General features: G+C 28.4%; 1 long non-coding RNA gene and 1 other non-coding gene across 3 annotated transcripts; both read right to left on the bottom strand.

The window, feature by feature from the left end:
- Positions 1–354: 354 nt before the first annotated feature.
- LOC145948122 (uncharacterized) lies at positions 355–23,166 on the bottom strand. Of its 2 annotated transcripts, none has more exons than XR_014427276.1 (4): positions 23,074–23,166; positions 21,579–21,792; positions 17,627–17,872; positions 355–844 (listed from the first exon to the last, which is right to left on the bottom strand). It is a non-coding gene; the product is annotated as an uncharacterized LOC145948122 (long non-coding RNA). The 2 variants fall into 2 exon arrangements; XR_014427275.1 differs by lacking the exon at positions 355–844 and adding an exon at positions 17,363–17,506.
- Positions 14,044–14,119, bottom strand: Trnat-ggu (transfer RNA threonine (anticodon GGU)). Its single transcript has one exon. It is a non-coding gene; the product is annotated as a tRNA-Thr (tRNA).
- Positions 23,167–24,143: the final 977 nt, after the last annotated feature.

Raw genomic sequence — 24,143 nt, 5'->3', positions numbered from 1 at the left:
TGGACACCTGCTTAATGTAGATTTGAATACAACAATAATAATGTTTATGTTAGATTAAGTTAGATTAAGTTGTGATAAGCTTATATCAAGTAGGTTTACATTAAATTTAAGTTTAAGTTTAGCTGCAGATTTTGCCTAGCAGTAAAATTTTTCTTTTGTTTTTACGCGCACGATTAATCGGGACGATTAATGGTCAGGCTGGCCGAATTGTAAGGGTTTCGAGACCGACAGGCATAGGGCCATTCCCACGTACGTAGAGAATCGATGGGCATAGGGCCACTTGAAACCACGCGTGCAGACAGTATATAACTCGGCAATACTTTAAGTACGACGCGTTGCCTCTTCAAGAGGTTCGCGACACTCAAGACGCTGCGTCCCGTCGACCCGGCCTGCGTTTGTTTATGCACCGACGATTTCGGGTGTAGAGTTAGTTAATGATAAAGAGGCAGTTCCACGCCTGCCCTCGAACAGAACGGTTCGATTAAGCTAACGGCAGACGGCCGGCCACCGATGCAAAATCCGCGTATACGATTAAGCCGTATAATTAAGTTGTAATCTTTATGAATAAACTGCGATTTAATATCAGCTCGCTATCTTTGACATGCCCTCCCTACAAATATTTTAAATTCGATTAATATTTTTGACAATTATCAGTTGATTTTTGTCAAAAAATATTAATCGCGAATAAGATATTATAACATATTATTTGAAACATATTATTATTTTAATATTTTCAACATATTATATACATTCCCATTACCGCTATAGAAATGTTATAAAATAAACAATTTCTTACTCACCGATACGTACAATAGCAGAGTTGTAGTACACAGTACACATTGATCTGAAAATAAAATATTCAAATTATGTATATACATATGTGTGTATTATTTTAAAATTTAATTAGCAAAATTGTTGAAATTAACGCTTTGACAGCTAATTTCCGTGAAAAAATATTAATCGAGTTTAAACAAACTTTACATTATTTTTCAAAAATATATATTTTTTTTAACATAAAACCGAAGAATTGCGCGCGCGCGTGTTGTTCTAGTGATAAAGAAGCTACATTGGAGGATCAACACAAGACAATGTATTTATCAGTAACAGGTTACTGACGAAGATTATGATTATTTCGAGCAATATACTATATATCCTTTATATGAAAAGAAAGCAAAATTACGACAATATTATATCAAAATTAAGAAATATTTGTATCGGCTCTCAGTATTTAATAACTAAATGTGATTCTTAAATTCGGCCTAAGAGTCAAGCACGATAATTAATTCTAATTTTTCGGAACGGTATCTCTTGGTTTGAGATTACTAAGTTCCATCAAATTAATAATCCTCGAATTTTTACAACGGGAAAATAGGCGAGAAATATTATATCAAATGTTAAAAATTAAGGATTTGCCTTTTTATACCTTTTATATCATTTATACCATTTATACCTTTTATACCATTTATACCATTTATATTATATGTATGTATATGTATCTATTTTATACCTAAAATAATTTTTAAAAAGAATTTCCCGTAAAAAATAATGTACCCCCAAAAAATGTAAAAATCAAAACTAAAATTAACCAACAACTAGCCAAGACATAGAAAATATTCAATTTCTAAAGCATTTTATAATTTTATAATAATATTTGTAATTTGAAATATTTGCAATTTGAAATTGTAATTTAAAATAATATTTCCCATAAAATCAATTTTGCTTATAAAAAACATTATGATAGATTCTTTTCAAAAAATTAAAATGCATTTTAAGGAAAAGAGGGAGAATTAACGAATATCACATGCCGATGAAAGAAGCTTTAAACATGCGATAAATAGATCGTAAAGTGTGTGAGATTAGGGGATTTTAAGGCGAATTTTATATGTAATATAATTACATACGAACATGATTTGTTGACATTTGCTACGCGCAAAACGCTTTGCTTGTCCACGGATTTTTTCGCATGTTAAAACATTACAGGAATTACACTCATTGTCAGTACTCATTGTCAGTATGAAAAATCTATGTATAATATACGTAACGTAAACTATAAATTTTCACTACTGGCAGTTTATATCGGAATCCCCATATATGCAAGTACAATAAATTGTAATCAATTAAAGAATCGTTTATGTTTATTTACTGAAAAAATAACTTTCCTGATTATTAAATCAAATTAATAAATTTGAAATTATAAATGTTATTAATTTAAAGCAAATTTCTTTACAACATATTTATTAATAACAATTAACAGAGTTATCATTAAAAATTAAAAATTAAATTAATTACCATAAAAAGCAATTTTGGGGTAAAAAGAGTGAATAAAAAAAATCTATTATATCTCCAATATAGCAATCATTATAATTGCTTTATTTTTATTAAAATTATTAAATTATATTTTTCGAACTCAAATTATTTTTCTATATTATTAATTTACTACACAAAATAACTTGCTGCTATGATTAAATTTGATAATAAAAGAGTTTGTTCCATGAGCATACTGACACAATTGCTTTCATATATAACTTTCTGTCGAACAAATATCATATATAACTTTCTGTCCAACAAATCTGCTTAATTACTAATATTAAATTTAACTCACAAATAGCTTTGGTGAATCAACAATTTAATTTTTATGTTAATCGATGAATTTTTGTATAGAGCTTGTTCTCAAAGTAGAAAAATTAACAATTAATGACAAAAAAGCTGAAGGATTTGAAGAATATAAGTTGGTACAAAAAATAATTTAAATAAAAATTGTACTTTAAAGAAAAATAATATAAAAAGCATCCAAAAAATAATAAACAAACATAATATATATTTTTTCCTAATAGTTTAAAATAAATTTTTGATAATTTATTTTCTCCTCTTTTCAGAAACTTACTTACAATTACTGTAATTATTGTACAGATAAGAGTTATAATTTAAAAAGATTTATGGAGACCATAAAAAAGACATGCAATGAAAAATAAATTAAACTTAAAATATTTTTAAAAAAATATTTTTGTACAAAATATTGAAATACACACAGATAATATATTTAATTATTTATCTTTTATATTTTATAATATAAGGAGCAATAATATCCTATATAATTATCTCAAATAATATCTCTAAAATATGTTTTGATTGGAACACTTTATTAATAGAATTATTTTTTTAAGGTAAACTTTCAAAATTTGAAAAGCTACTTTTATTTAATTCAAACAAAACGCTATATTTCATTTTTACGTATATTAATTCTTCCAATTACATTCGACACATATTAAAATAGAACATTATCGAAAAATTAATAGTATTCTCAAGAGAGATTTTATTAGACAGGTTTTATTTAATTTATACATTTGAAACAAAACCGTACTAATTTCTATTTACTTCTAAAAAATTTTATAATGATTTTATATTTAAAGCACATTTTTCTTTTTTCTATATATTAATAAATCTTTCCCATTGCTTATATACAAATGTTCTTTGTCATTATCATAGTCAATTTAAGAGGATATAAAATATATAACAAATTAATATTATAACAATACAATTATGCTAATTGTTTAATAGCATAATATTATTTCTTCTTTTATCTTATTTTCTGATAAGAATTTGAATGATATTTTAGAATTATTTTCTTTTCACTTGAGAATTCTTCAGAGACATGCTAAAATTATTAACTATAATATATATTATCTCTGTACACCAAAATTTTATCAATATTAACATAAAATAACTTGATATTCTGATAAATAATATTTATCGAGTACTGACAGTATATACATAAAAGTTACCAAAATCGTACAGAAATCATGAACATCATTCAATATAATTTGCTAATATATTTGATTCTGCGATGAAGTTTTTTAACTAATTTTATTGCACTGTGATTTTCTATAGCCGCGCTAATAATTTAATTTTACTTCCCGCAAGTTCTACCAATAATCTTTGCGCCTAGAGTAAGTAAAAAACTTTTTTTATAAACATAATTTGATAGTTTGTATATAAATTTTATTGTAATTTATTGGTTACTCTTAAAAAAAACTTGAGTTTATTATTAATTGAAGTGTTTTATAAATGAATATTCAAAATGTTCGATAATGTTCCGGAAATGTCCAAAGTTAACCGAAGATATTATCACGACGCAAAGTTGAAACCGATTTTATATGATAAAATACAGCTTACAATTTTTAAAATTTTGTGTATCTGTTCATAAATAATATGAACGCAAAAAAATGGTAGTTTAAAGCAATTGAAAGGATGTTGTTCTTGTTTTATTCCATTCTGCAAAAAAAATCATAAAAATATACATGAAACAATTTTCGTGGATGTCCCTTAAGACAAAACACGATAAAAATGGTTTCAACTCTACGACATGAATATAAGCTAACAAAATCAAACTTATAATGTTGTCAAGATTATTTGAATGTAAGTGTATATGGAATAAGATATTAAACCTTTGAATACGACGCGCCACTAGTGGCTTTCCTCTAAACAATGTTTTGGGTCAAGACGTCACTACAATGACTTCCCTCTAAACGATTGTTTGGGACAAAACGTCACTAAAGTGGCTTCTTTTTATTATATATAATGTCGCTAAATATCTTATTATTGGAAACTTTACGTAAATTTTTGCTGTTATTATTATTATTATTATTGTTTAGTATTATTGTTATTATAAGTATTATTGTTATTATTATATTACTTAATATGCAAGATGATAAAGTTCTCTATCAATATCTTTTTCCATTTCTGATTTGTATCGCTTATAATTTTTTTAAAATTATATTTTGTCATCATAGAAATATTTTCATGTTTTATTTGTCTGCATTTGTTTTATCAAAAAAAAAAAAAAAAAAAAAATATTCAACGACAGTATTAAATATGATCGCCAAGAGTTCACAATTAAGATATACTTCCATTTCTTAATAGTATATTGATAAAATCTTTGAAAAAAATAATTATTTGTTTGTCGACGTATCATTATCAGGTATATATTATTGCTTTTGAGTTTGTAGTTATATTAGTAGTATTATTTTTAATTATTTTATTTCTTTTAATTTTGTAGACTTGTTCGTCCTAATATGGTTATACTAAGTGTAATAAAAGAAAAATTATTAAGCGATACAAAATCAAAAATAGTGGGAGATGTTGATAGAGAATGTTCGCATCTTGCATTAAATAATAGAAAAAATTTACATAAAGTACGAAGGCGAATATTGAATTCATCGGAATCGGAAAACGAAGTCGATAATTTAGATATTTAGAAGAAACAGAATGTGAGGAAATGAATAGATCACATACAAATTAAGAATATTCAAATTTGATATGAATGGTTCTGGCATAAAATCTTATCTTTATTGGTTTTCCACTGCGTTAGATTATTTTCAATTATTTTTTTTCTGAAGAATTAGTCGCATTTATTGCAGTAAAAGCAAATATTTACTGTCACTATGCAATGAATAATAACATACGTTTTTTCTCAAATAGTTATGAAAAAGAAACTACAGTAAATAAAATTTTCTTTCCATTAAATTACTGATGTCGCGAGTAAAAAAATTACATTATACAGAATTCTAGTCAAAAGATAGATTGCGTACAGATATTTTTAATCAGATTATGTTTCGAGACAAATATATGTTTTTTTTTATTAAAAATGTTACACTTTAATGACATTACAACAGTTAGTTCTGATCGATTGATAAAAATACATGAAGTTGTTAATAAACTCCGCGCATCTTTTAAAAATTATTTGTTTCCATTTCGTAATTTATGTATAGATGAAAGTTTATTGTTATTTAAAGGAAGATTAAGTTTTAAGCAATATATATTCCGTCTAAACAGATTCGGCATAAAATCTTTCGTTTTGTACGATTGTAAAAGTGGACATATTCAAGCTTTTATTATTTATACAGGCTATAATTCTAATGTAATTCTAATGTAATTTTAATGTATCAAATAAAAAAGTACTTGGAATATCAGGCAAAATTGTACTTACATTATTAGAGTCATATTTAGGCAAAGGGCATATGTTATTTGTTGATAATTGGTATACTAGTCCGACATTGTTTAATTTGCTTCATAAAAATAATACAAATGCTTGAGGTATAGTAAAACAACGACGGAAATATATGCCAAAATTGGAAGAAAAATTAAGAAAGGGTGAAATATATTTCCGCTCTACAAACAAGTTATTTGCAATCAAATGGCAAGATAAGCGAGAAGAATACATGTCTGTTATCGACTTATCATTACAATACATATTATCTACTTATCATTCAGCAGAGTTCGTACATATAACAAAAAGAGATTATCGAACAATACAAAAATATTGCAAAAATATTTCTTTGCAAAATTGCAACATTGCAGAAATGTTACAAAATGTTGCTGCAATAATTTTGTGGCGCAAAATTTGCAGAAATTGTAGTTTTATCAAAAGTAAAATTGTTGCTCAAATCTTTTGGCCCACGCCCAACGGGCTCTTTATTAACAGGGATTTGAATTTTTATCATTTGGGCCGTCGCGTCCAACTTCAAACGCTGATAAATTTCAGTAGACTACGATTTATAAAATAAGATGTGGTTTTAAAAGGTTTTTTTACATACTTTAATTTTGTAAAATCAGTTTTTTGAGGAAGTAAAAATTTATTTAAGATTTTCAAAAAAACAAAATAGAAATCAATTTTTTCTCAAATTTAGACATCTTCGATTTCCTTCAAAAAAATCTTTAAAAAAAGTAGAAATCTTCCCCTTTAAAACGAGTCCAGGATCAAGATGGGCAAGCATTTAGTTTTCAAGATACAGTCCGTTTTAGGACCGAGCACATCACCTACGAGCAGTGGGTGTACGCTCGCGCTTGAACGAAAAATAGGAGTTCCCATTTTAAAAATTCGAGTTGACTTTCAAATGACCTCTAAACTTGATCTCAAGGTCAAGTTCAAGATAAACATCAAGTCCCTTTTTTTAATCCTACAACTTTTGTCTGGGGTGTTATCCCCCTAGAACATGATTAAAGTTAGTTATTGATAGATTCTTCTGTCCTATACAATTTGACCCTTAAGGGTCATCTTAACCCATGACTTAAGTACCTTTCTGAACGTAAAATTTCCCGCTCTTTCCGAATCCGGGGTAAAAAATGGGGGTTTCTATTTTGAAAATTCCAGTTGACCTTCGAATGACCTCTAAACTTGATCTCAAGGTCAAGTTCTAAGTCACCATCAAGTCCCTTTTCTTTAACCCTACAACTTTTGTCTGGGGTGTTTTCTTCCTAGAATTCGATTATTCTGAGTTATTCAGGGGTTCCGGTCTTTTTTGAACACCCTGTATATATACACACACACACACACACACACACGTTTTCTACATTATTGGAACATTTTAGTTTTTTTATTATTTACCTTTTTATTTTTTTTTATTTTTTACTATTCCTTATTTTACATGTAAAACCAACAAATTTTTTAATAAACGGATGTGATATATGTATATACATATATATGTTTCTTAGTTTTACTACAAGATAAGGAAAGATAAAAAATAATAAATAGAAATCTTCTATTGATGTGAAAAGTGCGTGTGTAGTGCATGAAGTTCGTCTGTATAGTAATTAATAAGAAATTCGTCATTCTTTTTTTACAGAAGTCTCATAGCAATAAAGTTTCCATAACAACAAAATAACACATATGAATATTTGTGCATCTAATGTTGACTCATTTTGGTGATGTGAACGTATGCAGTTCCAATAAAAGTATATTGTAAAAGAACGATTTCTAAGTTAACGTGTGTAACGCATATGAGCGAGAAGAGTACGTCCTTATCACAATTAATTTTTGATGTTTTTGATTGACTGTCTTGAATCTACGACGAGTTTTGTTGGTCAGCTGACGTGACGATACATATATATATATATATAATTAAATTTATAAAATTAAGTAATAAATATATTAAACGTGTATTTAAAAAATTGATTTTAATTTGCAGTAATTGATCACATCTTGTGCACAAGTTGGACTACATAAGTATTCTTATTGGACAAACATCTGGTATTACTTATAAGTCGTATAATATTGTCAAAAAATAATTCAAAGCAAATTCAAGGTAAATATGTTGAATAAATATATTAATATATTATATTTATATAAAATAATTAATATATTATTAATATATTAATATAAAATATACTAATTCTTAAATTTAATAATACTAAAGATAAGAATAAAGTTCCGAAAACCGACTGCCTCCGATTTCGATAAAATTTTGTGAAAAGTTTCCTGTTAGCTTAAAATGGATGCCTGTAAAGGGAATTTTGGCGACACCTATAAAAAAAGTCATTTTTTAACAAAAAATATAATCTAACTCAAACCTATGTCCCAGGGATGAATCAGAACTTTGCTTTATCTTGTAAAGTACACGTGTGAACAAATATAGACCACGTTTCGCGCTGAAAGCAGGGGGCGATGGGGATGAACCTCGCTTTGTGTGAAAAGTTGCAAACCTATGTCGAATTTCGCAAATAGACCTCATTTCGCGCTGAAAGCAGAAAGTGATGAGGGTGGACCTTGTTTTGCTTCGAAAGTTGCAAACCCATGTGGAACCTCGCTTCACGTGCAAAAGTGTATGCGTGGACACAGTGGGTTCTGCCCCCCTGCGGGGGGCTCCACTACCAAAAAGCTAGACACATACGTTTGGGTTTAACCTCGCTTCGCGTGGAAAGTTGCAAACCCATGTGGAACCTCGCTTCGCGTGGAAAAGTGTATGCGTGGACACAGTGGGTTCCGCCCCCCTGCTGGGGGCCCACTACCAAAAAAAAAGACACATAGGTCTGGGTGGAACCTCGCTTCGCGTGGAAAGATGATTTAATTGTTAATAACAATTTAATAAACCATAAACAAAAGTTAAAACTTTTCGGAGTATATTCAGAACAGTAACCTAACCTTAATCTAACCTTAACATATTTTGTCAAGGTCAAGACAATCTCTCTCTCCTATTTACCTTATTATATTTTTGGGTGGACTTCCGAATACGACCCACGCCCGATTGCTATGAATTTTTGTAGAAACATTGTAAATGATGTCAAATGAATGTCCTTAAGTGGATTTTCACCGATACAAACATTTAATGCTAAAAATATTAAAATAATGTTCTGTATAAATTATTGTCTATTTACGATTTACAAATTACGAAAGACAATACGGCTGATCATTTGTGTGAGTTTCTGTGGAGGCGAGATGTAAAAAAACATAAATTAGATCCATTAAAAAAATTAATTGAAGACATTAAAGATGTATATTCTGGCTAAAAAAAGAATAATATAAATTGTTTCTTGTTGATGTTTTCGTTCTGTTATTCTATTTTTGTATTTCTTAGGATTCTTTATATATGTATATTGTATATCTTAGGACGCTTTATATATATTTGGTATTAAATGTGTTATGTTATTTGAATATATCTTTATTGATTGTCTATTGGAATTCACTGTGTTTAGGCATCCCAGGTGTCCCATTTTAAAGGACCCAAATATCTCATTGTCAGAAACACTGCGTTAAATCGAAAAATGTTTCCTACAAAAGTTGTAGGGTTTCGAGGGGGACATAACATAGTAATATTCATTTGAACTTGGGCGGCATCTCAAGTGAAGGTGAGAATATGAAGGTGAGAAGGTGAATTTTGAAGAAAATAAAAAAATGCTTCAGATAAAAGTTGTTCAAATTAATTAGTAGAAAAAGATGTTATAATAAAAAATATGGGTTTCCATTTAAAAAATTTATTCTTACCTTTACTTGACCTTGGAGATGCCGCCCAAATCATATGAATATTACTATGTTATGTCCCCCTCGAAACCCTACAACTTTTGTAGGAAACATTTTTTGATTTAACGCAGTGTTTCTGAGATATTTGAGTGGGTCCTTTAAAATGGGACACCTGGTGTACTTCACAACGTGAAGCGAGGTCCACCCTGGCTACCGGCGGGGAGGGTGCGGGAGGGGGGCCGAAGGCCCCCCCGTGTGTGTGTGTGTACCCATGTGAAAAGGCCCTATTCTATATAATTACCGACAATAATTTATATAGAAAGTTATTTTAATATTTTTAGCATTAAATGTTTGTATCGGTGAAAATCCGCTTAAGGACAATCATTTGACATCATTTACAGTGTATCTACAAAAATTTATGGCAATCGGGCGTGGGTCGTATTCGGAAGTTTATCCATATTTTTTACTATTTTTTGTTAAAAAATGACTTTTTTGTAGGAGTCGCCAAAATTCCCTTTACAGGCATCCATTTTAAGCTAAAAGGAAGCTTTTCACAAAATTTTATCTAAATCGGAGGTAGTCAGTTTTCAGAACTACACCCAAAGATAATATTATAATATAAATGTACAATATACAGGATGTTTCATTTTAACAAGCTAATATCTCGAAATAACAGAGTTTTAGAAAAAAAATGTTTTAGATAAAAATTGTAGGATTTTGAGAACGATATAAGATGGTGTTATTGGTGTGACCTTGCATAATCGTTTGAAGATTACGTAAAAATCATCTTCAATTTTTTAAATAAAACATACAACCTACTTTTCATTGTATAGCTTATCTTGAGAGGATTCCAAAACACTATAATAAAGTATTTTTTATTGACTATTTTTCGAATTACACAGGAGCTTGAAAGTTATAATATTTTGACGAAGAATACAAAATATCTTATAAATTATTTAGTTTTAGGTAATCTTATCTTAATATTTTTATGCATAGAATAATAAGACGAATTCATTGGTGTAAAGAAAACATAGTTGCTTTTAAGAAAAAGTATAAAACTCGCAATATGCAGTCTTATATTTTTTCTTAAAAGTAATGTGTTTTCTGTACACCAATGGATTTATCTTATTATTCTAATATATAAAAGTATTAAGATAAGATTACTGAAAACTGAATGTTTCATAAGATATGTTGTATTCTTTGTCAAAATACTGTAACTTTGAAGTTCCTGTAACTCGAAAAATAGTAAAAAAAAATTTTTTTATTATAATGTTTTGGAAAGCTCACGAGATAAGCTACAAGTATATGTAATAAAAAATAGGAAGTTCCATTTAAAAAAAATTGAAGGTGATCTTTATATGACCTTCAAACGACTATGCAAAGTCAAACTAATAACACCATCTTATCTATACCCCTTGAAACCCTATAACTTTTGTCTAAAACATTTTTTTAAAAACCTTATCATTTCGAGATATTAGCCTGTTCTAATTAAAAAATGGGACATCCTGTATATATACAATTATATGAATATTATTATACATGTGTGAACAAATATAATCCTTAAAAATTTACCTTTTTTTAAAAAAAATGTAAAAAAGGGCGCCAAGTGCAGTATTTATATTTATTATTAATAATTGTTTACAATACATAAACAACTCATGTAGACGTAATTTTAAAATCTACAGCACATTGTCATCTATCAAGTATCTGTCATCATTTTCACACAATAAAAAGGTTATTGAATTACGGTCGCGATTCATAAAATCGATACGCGAGTGTCACTGATGTCATCTCTTGTCAAATGGTTTAGTCGTAAATTTTTCCGACGTTTTTTAATGAAAAATTCTAACATCAATATTTTACATGATGATATCTCCGTTCATGATATTTATAGAGTAATAATAAAGATCATTTTATTATATAATTTAATCCCAAGTTTTTGATTAAATTTAACAAGAACTCAATCGATTCAGCCGTTACTGAGGATCAATAATCTGAGATACTCTCAAATAAATGACTTGCGTAAAGATACACGGTCCGTCTCGTCGCTACGCCTGACTTGGTGCGAAACACTACTGTGTCTCTTGATTTATAATATTGTACATTTATCTGTTTGTATGTTTTTATGAGCGGTTACTTATTTTTCAAGTGATGAGTGCTAATTAATACATACTATGTATATAATTATTTTAGATAAATCAAAGGAACTAGTGATTCGGTCTCGCCAAGACGAGACGAGATTAGCTCAAGTCTCGTTTCGATCTCGATTTGGTCTCGAAAATTTCGATCTCGTCTCGGTATCGGCTTGGTCTCGAATATGACAATCTCGTCTCGGTCTCAGTCTCGAGTCGAGATTCTCGGTCTCGATAATCATAATAAGTGTAGCGTCATTTTCGAAAAAATTAAAAGGCAAATATTTGATGCATAGCCAGTTGACAACCAAATCATAAAATTCGCTTTGAGATAACAGGGTTGTACATTTCTTGTCTATAAAAAGAACTTACTTTAATGAAAATATTTTTAAATATAAATTTAATTTATAGTATTTATACTAAAATGAAATGGAATTCTTTTCATAATTCTATTAGATATGAAATTTGTTCTTTCTATAAAAATGCATGTGACATATATATAATATGTGCAAAATCTAAATCTCTATGTTAAACGTAAAGATATTATACTTAAATTATTTTTACATTTTTACGCTACCTATTAAAATGCTTGATTAATCATCAGTTATCCATGTGCCAGTTGCGGTAGCGTTATTTTCTTTTTATAAGCATTATTGTAAATTTTTGGGTGACAAGATAACAAATGTTCTTTTAAGTCACTTGTATTTGAGTCTTTCATTTTTATAAATTTTTTTATTTTCTTTTCACTTTTGTATATTAAATATTTTCCGAATTTTACCTTGTCTTTATCTATTAATTAAAGAAATATTTTTTCAATACACTCAACGTCGACGAATTAGGCACCGATTATTCCGTACTCTCGGTTTTCGAACTGGACATATTTTTATATTTAATCTTCATTTCCAAAAACGATATTCAATTATGGAGACTGTTCTGTGGCGAAGGCGCCTAATTTAAGTATAATATATTTTCATATTTAACATAGAGATTTAGATTTTGCACATATTATATGTCACATACTTCTTTATAGGAAGAACCAATTTTATATCTAATAGAATTATGAAAAGAATTCCATTTCATTTTAGTATAAATTGAATTTATATTTAAAAATACTTACTTTAAAGTAAATTCATTTTGCACCAAAATAATAAATAAATAATTAATTTAAAAATAATTTTTAATTAAAAATATTTCAGATTAAAAATATCACAAAATTCGAGAATCTCGACGAGACTCTCGATATCGCCGAGACTCGTCATAAAAAGGTCTCGTCTTAGTCTCGAATTCAAGTTTTAAGTCTCGTCTCGGTCTCGTCTCGGTCTCGTCTCGGTCTGGATGCCGAGACCGAGATCAGTCTCGGTATCGTTCGAAACACTAAAAGGAACGGAAAGTTGATACTAAAGGATATATTTCTTTTCTTTTTTTGTCAATTCATATATATATATATATATATATATACATGTATATATATGTTTAAATCAACATATAATTAAATATTTGACACATAATTTTGTAAAAAAATTAATTTAAAATTAATTTAAAAGGTTTAGGAAAAATAATGATCATTAAAAGAAGATATTTTTGGCAATTGTTGTTTATCTGTCCATATTTATTGTTTATTTATTAATTTTTAAAATAAAAATTAAATAATTTATTAATATTAATTATTTATTAATATTAATATTAATATTAATATTTATTTAATATTATTGATTATTTATCAATTTATTTATTAATTTATTAATATTAATTTTTTTTATAATATTTTATTTATTTTATTTTTATAATTATATATTGTACATCATTTTATGCAACCTATTTTAATGTTTGATATTTATATCTTGCATGTTAATTTATAGAACGTTGAATAATAAACAAGATATTATTTCAAATAAAAATATTGAAATAGAGATGATTACTTTTGCGATAGATGAGATGTTAAAACCAATTAAACTTGAGGATTCCACTGTGTAAACTTTTTTATTTATAACAATATGTAAGATGTGATTTGCCAGTCGAATTTTTAAACAAGGTTTAAGATTTTATTGACCAACACTGACTAAGACTAATTCTTATATTATAAGACTTTATTTGGGAATAATCTCAATTCGAGATTTATTTCCCGACTCCCCTCTAACCCCCCTATAAAATTATAGGCGAGAAAAATATAGATCCGAAAGTCGCTGAATCGGGAATCGAACCCGAGACCTTTCGCTTACCGGGCGACTGCTCTCACCAACTGAGCTATTCAGACCCTTCGATTCTATACTTTTCTCTGCCTTGATAAACAATTTCAATCAACACCATTATTAGGTCCAGGTGTGTAAATAACAATATGTAAGATGTGATTTGCCAATAAAGTCTTATAATATAAGAATTAGTCTTAGTCAGTGTTGGTCAATAAAATCTTAAACCTTGTTTAAAAATTCGACTGGCAAATCACATCTTACATATTGTTATTTACACACCTGGACCTAATAATGGTGTTGATTGAAATTGTTTATCAAGGCAGAGAAAAGTATAGAATCGAAGGGTCTGAATAGCTCAGTTGGTGAGAGCAGTCGCCCGGCAAGCGAAAGGTCTCGGGTTCGATTCCCGATTCAGCGACTTTCGGATCTATATTTTTCTCGCCTATAATTTTATAGGGGGGTTAGAGGGGAGTCGGGAAATAAATCTCGAATTGAGATTATTCCCAAATAAAGTCTTATAATATAAGAATTAGTCTTAGTCAGTGTTGGTCAATAAAATCTTAAACCTTTTTTATTTATTTTAATTCATATAATAAAAAATACACACGCATTTATATTTATTTATCTGCACATTTTACTTTTTAAAAAATAAATATTGTATCTCAGTAGTTAATAAATTCTAATCCATTATTTATATAATGTATATAAGTGTGTGTGTGCATACATATAGGAGGTGTCTCACAACCTCCGTACAATATTTTATTAGTGTGTTCTAGAGGTAAAAAATAGAATAAAAAATTCTAATACAAAAATGTTGAGGCTGCAACAGTTTTTGAGTTATAAGCGATCAAAATTTGCCAATGATATACACGCACTGAATTACACATGTATACGCGTACCGATTTGTCATTTATTATTGGTTTCATTATTTTTAAAATAAAATAAGCTGTGCAGAAAAATCAATATCACACTACCTTGAAAAAATCAATAACAGATGACAGATCGATAGGCGTGTATGTTTAGTTACGGACGCGCGAGTTCTATGCTATATCATTGACAAATTTTGATGGTTTATAATTAAAAAACTATTGTAGCCTCAACATTTTTGTATTAGAATTTTTTATTCTATTTTACTTCTAGCATACGCTAATAAAATGTTATACAAAGGTGAGATATCCTGTAAATATATGTATATATATATTTAAATTTCTTAATTTTCTGAAAAGTAAAAAGATGATTTTAAAATCTTTTTTAGAGAGGTTATTGGTTTCATTGATGAGATTGATGGTCCGAAAATTGTTGGCAAAGCATAACATTATCGATTGCTAAAATTTATTTTAAATAATAATAGTCGTCATCGAATTCAAATAGTAGTATAAAATGCTGAAATCGAGCGGATTCAGTTTCACATAAAACCAAATCGAGTAATTAATAAATTTTTTAAGAAAGATATTATTTATCTTTAACAACTATTAATATTTATATATTATTGTTTACTTTGAATATACTTAAATATACTTTTTATTCTTATTTAATTTAATATATACAATAATAATAATAATTATATATATGTTACTTTCTAATCTAATATTACTTTATGTATTTTACAGATTATTCAAATTGATATAGTGAAAGCTAAAAAAACGAAATTACCGGAGTTTAATCAAGGAACTCTTCCTTACGGACTTATTATTCCTTCAAATACTATTATTAATAATTTGGGTTCTTTTGACCTTAAAAAGATAATTCACGCAGTTCAACCTAAATTGATAGAAATATTCCGGATTACTTGAATTCATGTGTTCGTAAGTAATTCTAAATATATCATATATGATTTAATATTGTCATATACATATATAGTATGTTCTTATATTTATGTATGTTTTCTTCTATTACATTTTCTTAAAATAAATACTTTTAAATAAAATATTTTTCAGTTATACGAGGATATGTTAAAACAAGATTTAATACTTTCTCAAATAGTTTTAAAACTATTGGTACTGGATCAATTACAGATGGTCATTACAAATTAGAAATTCAAATTGCTGATTACGAAGCTAATGATAGTTTCGAGAAAGGAAAAAATATGGAAATAAAAGGATATGTGAAAAATTCAAGTAAATTATATTAAAAATCTTTAAATTTCGTAATAAAATATTATTTTATCAATTTTTATTGATTTTTATGAATTATGTATTTATTTTACAGATGATGTCTTTTATATATCTTGACGTTGAAAAAGTATCTGATATTAAATTAATAGGAAACCAAATTTTATCATTAGCACAATTATTACAAGGTGCAAAACCTATTATAAAAAGATATTTTCCTAAAAAAGATGCAACTTCTGACTTGCCAACTAATAAAATTATTCGCAAATAATTAAAAAGTGTATTTGTCATGTTTTCAATGTGTTTTTCGTTTCTTATTTTTAGTTTATGAGTTATATGTATGTATATAATTAAAATATAAAGATAAGATATATATTATATAAATCAAGTTCATTATTTTAAGGTAATATAATGTAAAAGTAATAAAAATTGTAATATTAACACTATATTACTGTGTATTCACTTGAAAATTATAATAATAAACAATAATATTAAATAAATATGATAAGTATTTTAGTATTTGGATTGCTTTATCTGTTTATTTTTATTAATGTAAATAATTCTTATATATATATATATATATATATACACTACCGTCAGAAAGTTTAAGACCAAAGTAATAAATAAAGATCCTCGAAAGAATAATTTATTTTTACACGTTAAAATATGATACTCCGCTGATTGTTTCTTTTTTTTATTAATAGCTAGAAGATCATGTTACAACACCATAAAAGTAAAAATAGCTTGCATTATTTTTTAGAAAGAAATAATAAATAAAATTAACAAATTTTTTTGGTCTTAAACTTTCTGACGGTAGTGTATAAATGTGTGTGTGTGTGTGTGTGTGTGTGTGTAAGAGTTATAAAAGAGTATTAATGTTATATTATTGTAATTCTTTCTGGTTTATTGCATATAAATAAATAAAAATGTTATATTTTATTAGCTATTATTTTATATTACACAATTTTGATGAATTGCATAGTATAAAGAAACAATCACGCTAACATAATTAATTATTACTTGTAATATACTAAATAAATTTCAATATAAATATAAATATAAATAAGTTATTTAGTGCAAAGCAACATACATCAGTCGCGCATTCGATTATCAATAACGCGCGTTCCGTGGCAGGGCTGTATATAAAGTGGCAGAGACTGTGTCTAGCTCAGCCGTACCGAAAGGGTTAAACTTAATATTTTATTTTCCTAACTTGATGAGAAATATTTACTTTTAAAAATTAAAAAAATACATAAATATTTATCAATCGTTTCTCATTACAACGCAATGTACAATACTTGGGACATTGTCGTTTGCGAATGCAAAATCAATCCGTTCAAGCTATCAAACAAATCTCAGTATCAAACAAATCTCGTTTGAGATCCGAGCCATTACTTCAACGTCCTTTTACATGCAACTTTATATATTCGACGTTAGATATATTTGCATGAAGGTACTCACCGTTGGCAGCTGTGTTCCTCCAATTTTCGATGATCTCGTAACAGCACTATTATCACCACTATACTGTCATTACCGTTTTCATATCTGAAGGATTTTATGTCTGTAATGGATAGGTATACTCCAAATTCTTTCTGAATTTGCCTCATCTAGTTCGCATTTTACAGATTAACGTTGTTAATGTCGATTTGTCCTTTTCTAAAGGTAGGTTCAATTTTAGATATCAACGGTTTTTCTTCTTAAACTCTCCTACAATTTTGTAAAATAAGTATAGTTTATTATTTACAGTATATACACACATATAAACAGGATGTCCCTAAACTGGCGATAAAGATTTTAATAACAAATTCTTTGTAATATTTCAAGACAAAAATTCTAATACGAAAATATCGGGGCTATAGTATTTTTCAAATAATAAAAGTTTAAAGATTACGAATGACGAGCTAGACTTTTGTGTGCTCAGAGATAGCAAAATGATCAGTGGTAAAAGTGCTTCCATGTCAAATAACTTTGTTTTTATTGATTATAATTTCATCGTGGAGACAGCTAAATATGACAACTGACACATATCAATATCGATATATTAAACTATGGAATAAAAACGTTTTTAACTGTTCTTATGATTCATTACGGAGAAACAGAAATACAGTTTTAATGAAATCTTGAATATTTTTACAATAATACTATTATCAAAAGCATCCGATTCATGGAATCGTAACTGGCAATAGTGAAATTATTGTAGAATTCATAATCTTTAAACTTTTCCTATTTGAAAAATGCTATATCCTCGACATTTTCGTGTTAGAAATTTTGTCTTCAAAATATTACAAAGAATTTATAATTAAAATCTTTATAGTACTCTGCGTTGATACCACTGCTTATATATTATATTTAACACATTATTAAAATATATAAATATTTAATATATTAAAATATAAAAGTACTACAAATTATATTAGAAACTATAATCACAAAAATAAAGAAATATATTTTCTTATAATTATGAATATTACATTGTTTATTGAAATATGTGCGTGATATATGAATGTAAAATATATATAGCTATATATATATTATATGTATATGTATTTGAATTTAAAATTAAAAAAACATGACTTAATTATTTTAAAAATTAACTGTTTCGCAGATAAAAATAAATACTATTTTTCTATCTACTTATTATATTTTAATTCAATATGTTTATAAATATTTGTTATAGATAAAGATATCCTTTTATCTACAATAAATATTTATAACATTTTAAATTAAAATATAAGTACATAGAAAATGTTTATTTTTATATATATATTTTGCATAAACATAACTTATACATTTATGTTATATTACATGACATATAGAAGTATGTAATATATACATTTATTTTATATTGCATTACAGGAAAATATCTAATATATATACGTTTATATTACATTACATAATATGAAAACATATGTAATACATATGTCTATGTTATGTTACAATAACATATCATTTGAAATATATTTAACATATAAATGATACATCTCAAAGTTGCTGACATAGAGCCCGTACCAGAACGTAACATTTACCTGTATAAGTAATATTACATGTAACATTCATGACAGTCGTGTAATATTACATACATGTCTATGTTACATGTGTGGTTTGCTGGGATGCGAGTATCGACTTTACATGCCTTTTTTAGAAAAGGATTATTTTAATATATTAATATATTATATTTTAATAATGTTATTATATAATATAAACTACACAGCCAAAAAAGTTGTACACTTGAAAAGTAGTAAAAAATTGTGAAAGTTTAAAAATGTATAACTTAACTAATAATTATAATATCGAGGTGTTTAAAAAACAAAAATAAAGCTTGAAGTCTGTAGTTTGAGAAAATTTTAGTGCCATTACGTGGAATGATTAGTTTTACAATGGCGAATGACAGAGTGAGAACCTGCAAAACTGATAGAAAGTCCACTTTCCTGAATTGCACAGTGTGAATCAACTTGATGTAGGTAGCTCAATGGATAAAAAAATTGAAATTCAAACTTTTCTCTTTAGAATGTGCTTTTTTTATCTTTTCTTTCTTTTATGCGGGGAAATCCTCATGGATACCCTCCGATTCCAGAGGAAATAGTGCCGAAACAGCGAAAACCCCGTGAATATCTCGGACTTGTTTACGCGAGATGCCCGGCACGATTTGCATCGCTTCAGGACAAGCTTTATTTTCGTTTTTTAAACACCTTGATATCATAATTATTAGCTGAGTATTTAATTCTTGAACTTTCACAATTTTTTTACTACTTTTTTTAAACGTACCGTTTTTCTTGTTTGTATGGTCGAGTGTATATAGGACAAAGTATGCTAAATCGTACTCCCAAAGGTAAATATTAAAATTGCAATAAAACTATCAAAAAAGTGACAAAATTTTTTTATTTATTTGAAACTATGGTTTTTTGTCAACGATATACGCGAAACATTAACATAAATTTATCATTGTTTCATATCGTAAAATAAAAATTAAAAAAAAATATCTAATACGATTTACAATACGCCGGTTTGCTGAATTGTACCCATGAATTTTTAAATCATACTTCTAACAATAAAATTAAAATATTCTAACAAAAATGAAGTTTTATTTTCTAGGAAAGTTCTCAGTCTGCAACAAAACATATCTATAAGAAAAATGTCATATTTATAATTATAAATTCTCTTAAAAAATTTAAGAAAAATACTTTTTGTATCATACAAAAATATAAATAAGTATTACCTCAATATAATTGTAAAATTTGATAATATTTTCTTCAATTGTCTATCTAAATATAGAGTAAAAAAACCAATGCCTAAATAAAAAAATTAATTTAGTAAATCATAGCAGTACGATATAGAAAAAAGTTAGTGGTACGTTTTACCGAACTTGCCTTGTGAATAAAAATTTGTGAATAAAAAAATAATCTTGAAACTTTTTGCCGATTTTTCAACAGTTCCATTATAGGATTAAATAAGATGAAAAAATGATTTAATAATAAGTTTAATTGCTTATCTTTCTCAATGTGATAGCTTAAGCACGGGGTGCCGAATATTACATGAAAATCACGCAAAATAAATTTATAAACTCAGTAATGGATCGCTTGAGAAGAAAACAAACATTGCGGCATTCGAGGGAGGCTAGCTGCAATACAACAGCGTTAACACATTAAAATATTTTAACTCTGATTACAAAATACAGTAGAGATACGATTTAACGAACGGTACGATTTAGCCTATTTTCCCCTAATTAATAAGCATTATAATTGATTACTCGTTTGTGCGTAAACAATCTCATTGCCTGCGGGATCGCGGTAATAAATTATCGTGTAATTAACAGTTTTAGTTTGTGACTGTAATATATATTGATTAACTTTCATAACGACCAAGTAACTCTCCGCCAATTTGACCACCTATCTTATTCTCTCTCTCTCCTCTCTCTCTCTCTCTCTCTCTCTCTCTCTCTCTCTCTCTCTCTCTCTCTCTCTCTCTCTCTCTCTCTCTCTCTCTCTCTCTCTCTCTCTCTCTCTCTCTCTCTCTCTCTCTCTCTCTCTCTCTCTCTCTCTCTCTCTCTCTCTCTCTCTCTCTCTCTCTCTCTCTCTCTCTCTCTCTCTCTCTCTCTCTCTCTCTCTCTCTCCCCCCCTCTCTCTCTCTCTCCAACTCGTTCTCTCCCCTCTCTCTCTCCAACTCGTTCTCTCCCTCTCTCTCCAACTCGTTCTCTCCCACTTAATCCTTCTCGGCCTTTAGCCGACAAAAAAGTTGAGCCCGCTGTCGGACCACGCATGGTCGACAAGGGTCAAACAAACAATAATGATATATTATTGGTATAACTTTACTATTTTTATTAATTTCCAAATAGATATCGAAAAAAAACTCATGTAAAAGAAGTGATATCGATACAAGAACGATTGAAACATAGAATCTTATGAAATCTACTTACATTGGTGGTGTGTCACATTTGCTCTGTTTACATTATGTAGCATCAGATAGCATCCTTCTTCGTGCATCTGTCCAGTTTTAATCGCCTTGTTATAAGCATGCACACGCTGTCAAAATAAAGATCGTCACGATCACTTTCAAGGGATGCAAAATCGACTACGCATCTCGAATCTGCGCACCAATATCGTGCCCCCTTTGGCCTTACAGTGCAAAATCTGCAATATATCATTAATATATATTAGATAATAAATTAGCCGGAAAAGCCGAATTTTGCTTGGTACGATGCCAAGACTGAATTTCGGAATTACATTTTAAATATAAAATAGTCAATATAAATATTTAGAAATCAATTGGCTGTAAGAGCCGTACGCGGATGTTGATGCGTCGATTCCAACGAAAATTAATTTTTCGTTGAGATTAAATATTTGTGCACGGGGCACGAATTTTGCTTGGTACACTGCCAAGACTTATTCGGAATAATCTCTTAGTGATAAAATAGTCAATTGAGATTTTCAATCAAAATTATGTAAGTGTATGGGAATTGTTAAGAAAATATTACGAGAATGAAATAAGAGTTATTTGCAAGCGACATGTTCAATGTTTTTTTTAATTACCGCAATTTAATGAAAAAGAATTTGAATAGCACAAAAAGACACAAAGAAGAGCATACTGAAATGTTAGAAAATTTAACGACGGATACTATAATTGAGTTTTTGCAATGCCGATGTCAAGTTCTAGAACGAGCATCTCTAAGCGATATTTCCAAAAAAAGCAAATCAAGGTTTAATAACAATGAGAAGAACGATGATAATCACATACAGTCGTTCGAATCGAGATTTCAATGCAAAATATTGTTAACAACGGTTCAGGAATGTCAATGTTATTTATATCATCAAGGACAACATTTGATTTATTTCTGTAATCAACTTTTACATTTATCTGTTGAAAATAAAATCCAAACGGTCAAACGATTAAAATTGTGCATTAATTATTTTTCTGCAACGATTATTTCGTCGTAAAATGCAAATTAAGTTTGTGCCAAACATGCGAAGGCAGTCATAATACCTCATTATCATCAAACTAAGGAGACGGCGAGTTCAATTAAATCCGTTGAATAGCAGATTCAATACCAGAACATTTGAAAATCAATTAAACAATTGTTTATCTTTTCTTATAGTTATACGTTTGTCAGTATAAGAATCCGTTAACAATACATTATTAAAATTTCGGGAATTTAGAATAGCCTATCGATAAACGATGTCAACCGAAAACACGAAGCCGAAAAATCATTTTGTAAATACGATAAGTCGAAATATCTCGGAACGGTTTGTTGTTAGATTTTGACCTTTTCGAGAGAACGAAGAAAGGCTTGGCGAATCAAGAGAAATAACGATGAAACGATTAACAATTTCGTTTAACTAACGCGTGCCTTTTTTATAAAAAAAGTAATTTTCTAGAGTTTATGCATACATAAGAAACAATAAAATATTACTTACTGGCTACCACGAGGCAAGACCGATCGACAGCTGAGACTAGGCGACTAGACGTTCTACGCACGGGATGCGAACTTCCCACCTATACAATACGACGCGCACGGAGCGACTGACTTTCTTGCTCGCTGCTCGCAGGCTCGCTTGCTATTTCGTTGTCTCGGCCGTTTCCGTAAACGCTCGGCCGCACTCACAATCAGCTGCCGCTAGCCCATGCTCAACTGTGTTGGACACATCGACATATAGAATGGCTGGCAGTGGAAGGGGAGCCGCACGAGTAGAGTGAGAGGCAAACAGTCAAATAATATAAAATTACGTTCCGTCTCTTTCTAATATAACTTGATTAATTGGCGACATGACATCGACGGTTTTACGATGTTTTTATTTATAAATATTAAAGATTTGATAAATAGAATAAAAAACTTTATTTACAAGATTAAAATAATTAAACGATAATTAATAGTAAAACAATAAAACAAAAACAATAATATATAAATATATAATGTAAAATTAAAATAAATTAAATTAAAGTCAAAACAAAATTAAATTAAAGTCAAAACAAAATTATTTAAGAAATTAACAGATTAATTTGAAATAAATGTTAATAATTGCTGACAATTTATATAATAACTGATACACTGACATCCGCGTTCGGCTCTATAGCTAGTCTATATTCATATATATATTTGATATTGAGAGCCTAAAAGAATTCTTCATATTTAAATAAAATCAAAGAGTACATTGAGAGATACATAATTTTATTTTATATGACATGTGCGCGTGCGTGTGCGTGTATGCGTCATGTGTCAGTTCGAAATATATATACAGGATGTCCCATAATTCGCGAACCACCCGTCAGTTGCAGGTAGAGCATATGTTGAACGGAATAGAAAAGTCCTCTACCATTTTGCGATTTTCGCAATAATTAATGAGAAATAAATTAAAGAAGATCAGCCAATTCGCGTGACGACGGCGAGAAAAGACAGCCCAGTTTCATATCGTTACTAAGCATGCGGCGAAAAGAAACAGTATAATGTTACACGGTTGCTAGGCGCGCGATGAAGCGGGGAGGAGCG

This window comes from Prenolepis imparis, unplaced genomic scaffold (assembly GCF_030444845.1).
Source record: "Prenolepis imparis isolate NDT839.2.m4 unplaced genomic scaffold, iyPreImpa1.0 SCAF_250, whole genome shotgun sequence".
NCBI classification, from domain to species: domain Eukaryota; kingdom Metazoa; phylum Arthropoda; class Insecta; order Hymenoptera; family Formicidae; genus Prenolepis; species Prenolepis imparis.
Note: the sequence above shows the minus strand (reverse complement) of the source record. Positions and strands in the feature narration are given on the sequence as shown.